Here is a 12,685-nt window from a genome sequence, read left to right on the forward strand (position 1 = left end):
AAAGTATGTAGCACCTCCCTACCCCCACTCTCTCTTGCTCCTCTTTTCCCCATGTGATGTGCCTGCTCCTCCTTTGATTTCCGACATGATGGGAAGCTTCCCGAGGCATCCCTGGAAGCTGAGCCTATGCCAGTACCATGCTTGCCATAAAGCCTGTAGAACCATGAGCCAACTAAACCTATTTTTTTTTTTTTGAGACGGAGTCTTGCTCTGTTGCCCAGGCTGGAGTGCAGTGGCGTGATCTCGGCTCACTGCAAGCTCTGCCTCCTGGGTTCATGCCATTCTCTTGCCTCAGCCTCCCAAGTAGCTGGGACTACAGGCGCCTGCTGCCACGCCCAGCTAGTTTTTTGTATTTTTAGTAGAGATGAGGTTTCACCGTGTTAGCCAGGATGGCCTCGATCTCCTGACCTCATGATCCACCCGCCTCGGCCTCCCAAAGTGCTGGGATTACAGGCGTGAGCCACCGTGCCCAGCCAGCCTATTTTCTTTATAAATTAACTAGCTCTGTTGCCCAGGCTGGAGTGCAGTGGCGCTATCAGGGCTCACTGCAACCTCCACCTCTCTAGTTCAAGCGATTCTTCTGCCTCAGCCTCCAGACTAGCTGGAATTACAGGCGTGCACCACCACACCTGGATAATTTTTCTACTTTCAGTAGAGACGAGGTTTTGCCATGTTGGCCAGGCTGGTCTGAAACTCTTGACCTCAAGTGATCCTCGGCCTCGGCCTCCCAAAGTGCTGGGATTACAGGCGTGAGCCACCACGACCACCCAGGTATTTCTTTTTTTTTTTTTTTTTTTTTGTGGGTGTCACCCAGGTTGGAGTGCAGAGGTGCCATCTCAGCTCACTGCAACCTCCGCCTCCTGAGTTCAAGCGATTCTCCTGCCTCAGCCTCCTGAGTAGCTGAGACTATGGGCACATGCCACCACGACTGGCTAATTTTTTGTAGTTTTAGTAGAAACGGGGTTTCACCATGTTGACCAGGCTGGTCTCAAACTCATGACCTCAGGTGATCTGTCTGCCTCGGCCTCCCAAAGTGATGGGATTACAGGCGTGAGCCACCACACCCGGCCCAGGTATTTCTTTATAGCAATGTGAGAACAGCCTAAAACAGAACCCACATGTGATGCTGTTCTCATTCACTCGTGCATTCGTTCAACATACTGTTGTGTCCAGTTGTTGGAGATGCAATGCAGAAGAAAAACTGGGCCTCAGACTGAGCTTCAACTCAGAGCACTTGGTGCTGGAGTTGGGGGGCAGCGGCGTGGGCATTGAAAGAAAGAGAGAGTTTGTACTCTCAGGTAATTAAAAGTATTTGGAGCCAGGCACAGTGGCTCATGCCTATAATCCCAACATTTCGGGAGGCCGAGGCAGGAGGATGGCTTAAGGTCAGTTTGAGACCAGCCTGGGTAACAAAGTGAGATACTGTCTCTACTAAAAAAATAAAATAATTATCTGGGTGTGATGGCACTTGCCTGTAGTCCTAGCTACTTGGGAGGCTTAGTTGGGAGGATTGCTTGAGCCCAGGAATTTGAGGCTTCAGTGAGATTTGATCATGCCACTGCCTTCCAGCCTGGGTGACAGAGCAAGACTCTGTCTCTGAAATAAATAATAATATTCGGGCTGATTTACATGGGAGATGAGAACTGGTAAGCTAAGAGGTTAGAGACCTAAGCAGCATCCAGATCAGAGGGCCTTATGATTATATTAACAGCTAACATTCATGAGCACTTACTATATGTCAAGTACTACTTAGGTGCTTTACATGTATTAAGTTTGATCCTCAGAACAGCTGTATACAGTAGGACCTATCATTGTTATCTCACTTACCCAATTGTCTCATTTTGCCTCAACTAAGGTAAATAGAGGTTAAGTAGGTCATTCAAGGTCATACAGCTAGTAAGCGGCAAACCTGGAACCCAGGCCCCAGAGTCCCTAATCATGACCACCAGGCTGTGCCCCGCCATGACATTAGCCTGAGGACAGCGAAGGGAAGCCTTGGAAGGCTAGGACAGTCCAGGCATGGTGGCTTACACCTGTAATCCCAGCACTTTGGGAGGCTGAGACCGGCGGATCACTTGAAGTCAGGAGTTCGAGACCAGCCTGGCCAACCTGGTGAAACCCTGTCTCTACTAAAAATACAAAATTAACTGAGCATGGTGGTGCATGCCTGTAATTCCAGCTACTCAGGAGGCTGAGGCAGAATCACTTGAGCCTGGGAGGCAGAGGTTGCAGTGAGCCGAGATTGTGCCATTGCACTCCAGCCTGGGTGACAAGAGTGAAGCTCTGTCTCAAAAGAAAAAAAAAAAAAAGAAGGCTAGTATAGGAAAATAACACAGGGACATATCAGCTGGGTAGACAGCAAATGGGAAGGGGGTGGAGCGGAGGCAGGACCAGGAAGGAGGTTATTGTGTGGCCGCAGCAAGAGATGGCCAGAGCAAGGCTGGTAGCCATGGAGAGTAACGCTGGTCAGAGTCCAGAGGTCTTCAGGGGGTGGAATGGGTGGGATGACCTGGAGGACAGAAGTGGGAGTAGCCGACGCCTGCGGGCTTTAGCCTTCACCTCTGAGATGGGAAACTGCAGCGGGGCCAGGCTGGGGGCAAGGGGCCGGCGCTGAAGCGGTCAGTGTATGGGTTACCAGGCTACCGTTACGGTATTCCGCTCACAGGATTGCAACAGTGATGTGTTGGCACGTTTGGTTTACTCATTGGTAAAACTAGAGATCAGGCCTCTTTATGAATTCTCCATGTTGCTCCATGGAAGGTTTGAGGTACCAAAACACACAAGCGGGCCGGGCGTGGTGGCTCACGCCTCTAATCCCAGCACTTTGGGAGGCCGAAACGGGTGGATCTCGAGGTCAGGAGATCGAGACCATCCTGGCTAACACGGTAAAACCCCGTCTCTACCAAAATACAAAAAATTAGCCGGGCGTGGTGGCGGACGCCTGTAGTCCCAGCTACTCAGGAGGCTGAGGCAGGAGAATGGCGTGAACCTGGGAGGCGGAGCTTGCAGTGAGCCGAGATCGTGCCACTGCACTCCAGCACTCCAGCCTGGGCGACAGAGTGAAACTCCATCTCAAAAAAAAAAAAAAAACAAAAAAAAACACCACAAGTGGCTTCATCTTCAAGCTCTGTGACCACAGGGCTTCTCTACCTATCGCGTCCCTGCATGTGCTCTGGCGTAACCCAGTGTCTGATACATGTTATTTGAATGAACAAAATAATAATAAAAGAATTGCCCAGGCGCAGTGGCTCACGCCTGTAATCCCAGCACTTCGGGAGGCCAAGGCAGGTGGATCATAAGGCCAGGAGTTCAAGACCAGCCTGGCCAAGATGGTGAAACCCCGTCTCTACTAAAAGTACAAAAAATTAGCCAGGTACGGTGGCATGCGCCTATAATCCCAGCTACTCGGGAGGCTGAGGCAGGAGAATCGCTTGAACTCGGAAAGCAGAGGTTGCAGTGAGCCGAGATCGTGCCACTGCACTCCAGCCTGGACGACAGAGTAAGACTCCATCTAAAAAATAAAAAATAAAAAAAAGAATTGCTAAAGGTATAGGAGTGAGGGAGAAATAGGGCTAGAAACTCCTCAAGGCAAGAGAAAGAGAGTCACTCAGGATGACTAGGAGTGTAGCATTTCCACGCCACAGCACACAAGCTGAGCACCTGCAGAGACACCCTTGACCCTCTCAGTGCCCCACGGCCTCTCTGTAAAAGAGAAGCAGCAATAGAACCCATCTCAAATGACTGTCTATCAGCAGAGTGCTGGCTGAAAAAAAGACATGGTACATCACATACCAGAAAAATATGAAGCCATAAAAAAGAATGAGAATGTCCTTTGTGTATTGATACAGAATGATATTTAGGATATATTGTTAAATCCAAAAACACAAGGTACAGAGCACTGTGTAATGGTGTAATGGGATGTTACCATTTGTGTAAAAAAGGGAGAAAAATAATTATCTAATGTTATTTTATGCAGAAAATAGCTCTGGAGGGTTCATAAGAAGTGGATTACACTGGTTGTCTCCGGAGTAAGGAATGAACAGCTGAAGCGGGGTGAGGGGCAGTGGGAGGGGAGAGAATTTTTCCTAAATGCATTTTGGAATCTTTTTTTTTTTTAAGAGACAAGGTCTTGGCCTGGCACGGTGGCTCACACTTGTAATCCCAGCACTTTGGGAGGCCAAGGCAGCTGGATCATCTGATGTCAGGATTTCGAGACCAGCCTGGCCAACATACCCCATCTCTATTAAAATGACAAAAAATAAGTCGGGCATGATGGCGGGGGCCTCTAATTCCAGCTGCTCGGGAGGCTGAGGCAGGAGAATCACTTGAACCCAGGAGGCAAAACTTGCAGCAAGCCGAGGTCATGCCATTGCACTCTAGCCTGGGCAACAAGAGCGAAACTCTGTCTAAAAAAACAAACAAACAAAACAGAGAGAGAGAGAGAGAGACAAGGTCTCACTCTGTCATCCAGGCTGGAGTGCAGCAGTGCGATCATAGCTCACTGCAGCCTCGAACTCCTGGGCTCAAGCAATCCTCCAGTCTTAAACTCCTGCATGCCTGTAGCTGTGTACTACAGGCATGTACCACCCCACCCGGCTAATTTTTTTTTTTAATTTTTGTAGAAATGGGGTCTCACTATGTTGCCCACGCTGGTCTCGAACTCCTGAGCTCAAGTCATCTTCCCTCCTCAGCCTCCCAAAGTGCTGGCAATAGAGGTGTGAGCCATTGTGCCCGGCTAGGAATCTTCTTTGTGTGGGATCATGGGAATATATTACCTGTTCAAAATGAATAAAACAACATTTAAAAAGCAATTAAGATTTTTTTCACATCTTAAAAAAAAAGCTTCTCTTGGCCCCCTTTCCTGGCCCCCTTTTCCTCCAGTGAATGCTCCATTTTTCTGCTCCCTTTACTAGCAAAACTGCTTGAAACAGTCGTCTGTACTTGCTGGGTCCCATCCAAATCTCTCTTCTTTCTCCGACCTGCTCCAGCCAGGGTTCTGCCCCTGCTGCTCCAGGGAATATGCTTCCTCAAGGTCATTAATGGACTCCGTGTTGCCAAATCAGTGGTAGTTCTGTCCTCAGTGGCAGTTTTTGTCCCAGAAGGTCAGACACCCTTTCCCCTGTGGCCCAGCCATGTTCTCCACCCACCTCACAGACTCCTCTCTCGGCCTCACAACACTGGTGGGCCTTGGGCTCACTTTCGGCTCTGGGTACACTCCTGCGGGTACCATGCCTCCACACAGCACCTGCCGCTCGTGGCTCCACCCCTTCCTGCCATCCTAGCCTCTGTCCCCAAGCACGGACTTCAGAGCTTCATCTGGTCACTCGAGTTTAACATGGGTCACAATGGGACTCCTGGCTGCCCTCCCAACAAACCTGCTCCTGTTCATCTTCCCTGTCTCTTTTTTTTTTTTTCAGACAAGCTCTGTCACCCAGGCTGGAGTGTAGTATTGAGATCACAGCTCACTGCAGCCTCTACCTCCCAGGCTCAAGTGATCCTCCCACTTCAGCCTCTCCAGTAGCTGAGACTACAGACGCGCACCACCACACTCAGCTATTTTTTGTATTTTTTAAAATTTATTTATTATTTATTTATTTATTTATTTTTGAGACAGAGTTTCACTCTTGTTGCCCAGGCTGGAGTATAATAGTGTGATCTCGGCTCACTGCAACCTCTGCCTCCAGGCTTCAAGTGATTCTCCTGGCTCAGCCTCCCAAGTAGCTGGGATTACAGGCATGTGCCACCAAGCCCGGCTAAGTTTTTGAATTGTTTTAGTAGAGACAGGGTTTCACCATGTTGGTCAGGCTGGTCTCAAACCCCTGACCTCAGGTGATCCGCCCGCCTCGGCCTCCCAGAGTGCAGGGATTACAGGCATCAGCCACTGCACTCAGCCTCATTTTTGTATTTTTTTTAGAGATGAGGTCTTGCCGTGTTGCCCAAGCTGGTCTTGAACTCGTGAGCTCAAGCAATCCTCCTGCCTCAGCCTCCCAAAGTGCTGGGATTATAGGCGTGACCCACTGTGCCCAGCCTCTTCCCTGTCTTAGAAAATGACTTCTCCACTCTTCGTTGCCCAGGTCCAAGCTTCAGAATCATTCTCCACTCTTTGCCTCTCACACGGTGTGTGAATCCCTGAGCAAATCCTGTTGTTGCTGTCTCCAAAATGCATCCAGAATCTGACCTTTCTCCATCAACTCCACTGCCATTTTTGGGTCCCAGTCACCCTCAGTCCTTCCCAGGCCATCGCAGCAGCCCCAGTACAGATTTCCAGGCTCCTGTCCTTACGCCCTGCCATCTACAGGCAACACAGAAGCCAGAGAATTGCTGTTTCAGTGTCAGTCAGGAATTTTCTCTCTTCCCCTGCAGACTGTGCAACACCCCATCTCCCTAGAGGAAAAAGCCCGGGCCTTAGGATGGCCTTCACAGCCCTTGGGGTCCCCCTGCCCCAGGACTCCTCCAACCTCATGCCCCGCTCCTCTGCCTGGCGACTGCTTTTCAGACACCCCAGACACACCCCTACTCAGGTCCTCCGCCTGTGCTGTTTCCTCTCCCTGAGCACACTTCCAGTCACCTCCTCCAGCCTCTTGCTATAACGTCACCTTGGTGAGGCTTGCCCTGGCCCCCTGTTTTATTTTTGTTTATTTATTTTGTAGAGACAAAGTCTCATTATGTTGCCCAGGCTGGTCTTAAACTCCTGAGCTCAAGCGATCCTCTTGCCTCAGCCTCCCAAAGTGCCAGGATTACAGGCGTGAGCTACCAAGCCCAGCCTTGACCCCCTGTTTTAACCTCCCACCACCATCCCCACACTTCCCTGTTTAATTTTCCCTGGCATTGCCTAGGCTAGCATTCCTAGTCTTCCAACATGACATTATTTATTTATTAAGCTATTTTTGTTTGTTAGGCTTTTTTTTTTTTTTCGAGAGGTCTTGCTCTGTTGCCCAGCAGAGTGCAGTGAATTCCTGGGCTCAAGGAATCCTCCTGTCTCAACCTCCCCAGTAGATGGAACTGTAGGCACTTGTCACCATGTCCAACTTTTTTTTTTTTTTCTTTTTGAGATGGAGTCTCACTCTGTCACCGAGGCTGGAGTGCAGTGGCACGATCTCTGCTCACTGCAAGCTCCGCCTCCTGGATTCACGCCATTCTCCTGCCTCAGCCTCCTGAGTAGCTGGGATTACAGGCACATGCCACCACTCCCGTCTAATTTTTGTATTTTTAGTAGAGACAGGGTTTGCCATGCTGGCCAGCCTGGTCTTGAACTCCTGACCTCAGGTGATCCACTCGCCTCGGCCTCCCAAAGTGCTGGGATTACAGGCGTGAGCCACCGTGTCTGGCCTTATTTATTTGGGGACTTTTAAAACCTCCCTCACAAACCTATAATCCCAGCGCTTTGGGAGGCCGAGGTGGGCGGATCACAAGGTCAGGAGATCGAGACCATCCTGGCTAACACGGTGAAACCCCGTTTCTACTAAAAAATACAAAAAATTAGCCGGGCGTCTTGGCGGGCGCCTGTAGTACCAGCTACTCAGGAGGCTGAGACAGAAGAATCACTTGAACCCGGGAGGCAGAGCTTGTAGTGAGCTGAGATCGCGCCACCGCACTACTCCAGCCTGGGTGACAGAGCGAGACTCCATCTCAAAAAAAAAAAAAAAAAAAGTCCCTGCATGGAGGCCAAGGCACAGGCAGAAGTGCCACTGGGAAAGGAGATTCTAGAAAAGGCCTAAACACTAGACATCCTGGGCCAGGTGAGGTGGTTCACACCTGTAATCCCAGCACTTTGGGAGGCCGAGGCTGGCAAATGACTTGGGGTCAAGAGTTCAAACCAGGCTGGCCAATATGGTGAAACTCCGTCTCTGCTAAAATACAAAAATTAGCCAGGTGTGGTGGCAGGTGCCTGTAATCCCAGCTGCTCAGGAGGCTGAGGCAGGAGAATCGCTTGAACCCAGGAGGTGGAGGTTGCAGTGAGCTGAGATTGCACCGTTGTACTCCAGCCTGGGTGTCGCAGCAACTCCATCTCAAAAAATAATAATAATAATAAATAAAAACCACTAGACATCCAGATGTCTCCCAGGATGCTGCTCCCTGGTTTGGCTTGGGCCAAAAGTGAAATGCAGAGAGTCACCAGGTATTTGGTGAGGGCCTCAGAGGCCCTCCTATAGGGGTCTGTGCTCTGGGGGGACTGACAGGAAACTGAAACAGACATGTAGGGAAATCATTCCAGGTGGTGCCATTGAGAGGGTCACATGGATAACACGATGGGGCATAACTAGAGACCACTGCCCTCGCCAGGGCACCAGTGGTGGCTTTGTTCAGAAGGTGAGAACGAAGGGGAACCCTCAGCATTGGGAAGGCTGGAGGCCCATGGCCCAGAGGGTCCAGGAGTGTGTGTGAACGGACGGATGGCTGAGGGAGGCTTGGTTCACAGCCCAGACCAGCCCTGGAGACAGACTGTTACCCCAGCCTCAGGATCTCAGGGCAGGGTGCAGGGGAGGTTGACTGTGGGCCAGAGCCGGCTACCCATCACAGAGAGCTACTCCCACGGACCTGGGAGGAATTCTGGAAGGAGTCTGAGCAGCAGCTGCAGAAGAAGACCCTGCCCCACAGCCCAGGGATCTCAGCTGGGGGAACCCCCTCACCTCCCCCATTCTTCTGCCTGCAGTGATCGCTACCCCAGACAAGGGTGCCAAGCTCTGAAGCCTGCTGGCCACAAAGAGGCTCTGCCAGGTTGCCAGCTATGCTGTTTGTTGGCAGGAGCATGTCATTCCTTCCCTTCTCATTTCAGATGAGGTGCAGACCTCTCATCATGTCCCCCAAATCCCATACAATGTGGCTGCTGCCCTTCTCCTACTTGCTGTTCCAGCCACAGCCACATTTACAATCATAAGTTGCCTGAATGTGCAGAGTTCTTTCTCGCCTCTGGGTGTTCCCTTCCCTGCTTTTTTTTTTTTTTTTTTTTTTTTTGAGAGGGAGTCTCGCTCTGTCGCCAGGCGGGAGTGCAGTGGGGTGATCTTGGCTCACCGCAACCTCTGCCTCCTGGGTTCAAGCGATTCTCCTGCCTCAGCCTCCCAAGTAGCTGGGACTACAGGCACACACCACCACACCCAGCTAATTTTTGTACTTTTAGTAGAGACAAGGTTTCACCATGTTGGCCAGGATGGTCTTGATCTCTTGATTTCGTGATCCACCCACCTCGGCCTCCCAAAGTGCTGGGATTACAGGTGTGAGCCACCACACCCAACCCTCTTATTTTTTATTTTTGTAACTTGTGATTCTACATTTGTCTGTGGATTTTGTATCATCTGTATCATCTGTAGATGAGATGCGAGCTCCATGAACTCAAGGAGGTCACCTGTGTTGTCTGCCGCTGTCTTCCCGGAGCCTTGGCCATCTGGTACATGGCAGACAGGCAATAAATATTTGCCGAACGTATGAATGAATGCGCAAATGATGTGGTCAGATCTGCAGGAAAAGATCTTCCCTGGCAGAAGGGTGGTAGTCGGATTGGAGGAGACAAGTGGGAGACAAGGAGAGAGGAAGGAAGGACCATTCTGATTTATTGAGTCCAGGCTGGAGATGAGTCCCACTGTAGGGGAGATGGGCATCCAGGGGATTGAAAAGACATTTCAAAGACAGTGTGGCATGGCAGGAAGAATAGGAGTGTAATGAAGCCAGAACCTGTGTGTGTGTGTGTGTGTGTGTGTGTGTGTGTGTTTGAAACGGAGTCTTGCTCTGTCGCCAGGCTGGAGTGCAGTGCCGCGATCTTGGCTTGCTGCAACTTCCGCCTCCCGGGTTCAAGCAATTTTCCTGCCTCAGCCTCCCGCATATCTAAGACTATAGGCACTTGCCACCATGCCCAGCTAGTTTTGTACTTTTAGTAGAGACAGGGTTTCACCATGTTATCCAGGATGGTCTCGATCTCTTGACCTCGTGATCCTCCCGCCTCAGCCTCTCAAAGTGCTGAGATTACAGGCATGAGCCACCATGCCCGGCCGAACCTCTGTGTTTTAATACCAGCTCCATCACCAGCTGTGATGCTCTGTGCCTGAGCATCCTCATCATCTTGTCACATGGCACCAACACCTTAGAGGTGTATGTATCTCAAAGGGATGTGGATTCAGTGCCACGTAGGTCTAGGCCTGGCCACCACAGGTGGGCTGACCGTCGATAACAGGAGTGAAAATTGTAATTTGGGTGGAATCAGTAGTCGCAAGGGCTATTTGGCTCTAACTCACCTCTTCAGCTTCTCCAAGGCAAGGGAGGCTTTCGAGGAGATGAGCTTTTGAATTCTCAGCTTTTCACAAAAATAGCCTCCACGCCGGAGCCCCTGGTTTCAAGCAGACAATTTCTTTGTTACTCAGCTGCTGGTGGGTGGGTGGGTGGGGCTGTGGCTGCTCTTTTCCTGAATGAACAGCTGTGCCCTCTCATCGCCGGCTCAGGAATAATCATAACACTGCTTCAATGCTCGGCCCAGCCTCCTTCATTCACTGCTCTCTGGCTGCCTGGCAGCTCTGGGCACATGTTCAACAGCCCATCGGAGGGGCCAAGAGAAAGGAGACTGGACGTGAAGGGAGGGGTCAGGGCCTTGGCCACAGCAGCCAGGCCTCAGCCTCCTGAGAGCTGGCCTCCGGGACCCTGCCTCATGTTCCTCGTTCCCTTCCCTCACCCTGTCCCCTGACACTGCCTCCTTTCTGTTCCTCCGCCACCCCAAGCTCACATGCAGCCAAGGGCCTTCCAACCTCCTGAGCTTCTTCCCTCTCGATGTCTTCTCTCTAGGTCCTGACAAGCTGGGTCCTGAGGTCACCTGGAGTGCAGAAAAGTCCGCCCAGCCACTCCCCCTCTGCTGGCCAATCAGCTTATAACCCAACACTCAAATAACGTGGGGGCCCCCGGGAGAAGGGCCAGCCTGGGCATCCACATTCCAGCTCAAGTCCTGACACCAGTTCTGGTTGGCCAAGCCTGGGCCAGAGGTCCTACAGACCAAGAGAGGGGAGAGGTGATCCCCCAGGTGACAACATCAAGGCAGTTCCCAGCAGACAGGATAGTAAGGGTGGCCGGGAAAACTGCCAGCATCCACCATGGCTCCAGCACTTCTGCTGGGAGGGCAGGTTGGTGTGTTTGAAAAACATGGGTCCACCGGGCGCAGTGGCTCATGCCTGTAATCCCAGCACTTTGGGAGGCCGAGGTGGGCGGATTGCCTGAGGTCAGGAGTTCGAGACCAGTCTGGCCAACATGGTGAAACCCTGTCTCTACTAAAAATACAAAAAAAGTAGCCGGACATGGTGGCGTCCTCCTGTAATCCCAGCTACTCAGGAGGCTGAAGCAGGGGAATTGCTTGAACCAGAGGGGGTGGAGGTTGCCCTGAGCCAAGATTGCACCACTGCACTCCAGCCTGGGCAACAGAGCAAGACTCTGTCTAAAAAAAAGAAAAAAAAAGAAAGAAAAAAACATGGGTCCAGAGATCAGGCCTGGGGCCTCTGCTCCGTCACTCCTCCACTTCGGAGCCGCGTGACTCAGTGGAGCCCCACGAGCTCTCTGAGCTGTTTCCTCATCCCACTGAACCTGATAGAGCTGTCGGAAGAAGCAGGCAAGGGGCTGGGCGCAGTGGCTCATGCCTATAATTCCAGCACTTTGAGAGGCCGAGGCAGATGGATCACCTGAGGTCAGGAGTACAAGACCAGCCTGGCCAACATGGTGAAACCTCATCTCTACTAAAAATACAAAAATTAGCCAGATGTGGTGGCACATGCCTGTAGTCCCAGCTACGCAGGAGGCTGAGGCAGGGGAATTGGTTGAACCCGGGAGGCAGAGGTTGCAGTGAGTTGAGATCACACCACTGCACTCCAGCCTGGGTGACAGAGCGAGACTCTGTTTCCAAAAAAAAGAAAAAAAAAAGAAGAAGAAGCAGGCAAGGGGATGCCTGTGAGGGCCCTTTGAAAGATATTATTGCTGGGCCGGGTGCAGTGGCTCATGCCTATAATCCCAGCACTTTGGGAGGCTGAGGCGGGTGGATCGTGAGGTCAGGAAATCGAGACCGTCCTGGCTAACACGGTGAAACCCCGTCTCTATTAAAAAGACAAAAAATTAGCCGGGCGTGGTTGCAGGCGCCTGTAGTCCCAGCTACTCGGGAGGCTGAGGCAGGAGAATGGCCTGAACCCCGGAAGCGGAGCTTGCAGTGAACCGAGATCTCGCCCCTGCACTCCAGCCTGGGCAACAGAGTGAGACTCAGTCTCAAAAAAAGAAAAAAAAAAGAAAGATATTATTGCTGGAGGAGACGAAGGCAAAGAAGAAAGAAGAGACGATGTTATCCCAGCACTTTGGGAGGCCAAGGCAGGAGGATCGCTTGATGCCAGGAGTTTGAGACTAGCCTGGGCAACATAGTGAGACCCCCATCTCTATAAAAATTTTTTGAAAACTTAGCCAGGCATGGTGGTGCACCCCTGTGGTCCCAGCTACTCATGAGGCTGAGGCAGGAGGATCATTTGAGCCCAGGAGTTGGAAGCTGCAGTGAACTGTGATTGCACCACTGCATTCCAGCCTGGGTAACAAAGCAAGACCCTGTTTCAAAAAAGAAAAAATAAATAAATAAAAAGGAGGAAAGAGAGAGAGAATTTAAAGGGGAAGGGAGGCTCCTCTGGGTAGAGTTCTCAGGTGGGGGTGTGAAATAAAATCAGAACCCTGGCCGGGCGTGGTG

This window comes from Pongo abelii, chromosome 23, assembly GCF_028885655.2.
Source record: "Pongo abelii isolate AG06213 chromosome 23, NHGRI_mPonAbe1-v2.0_pri, whole genome shotgun sequence".
NCBI classification, from domain to species: domain Eukaryota; kingdom Metazoa; phylum Chordata; class Mammalia; order Primates; family Hominidae; genus Pongo; species Pongo abelii.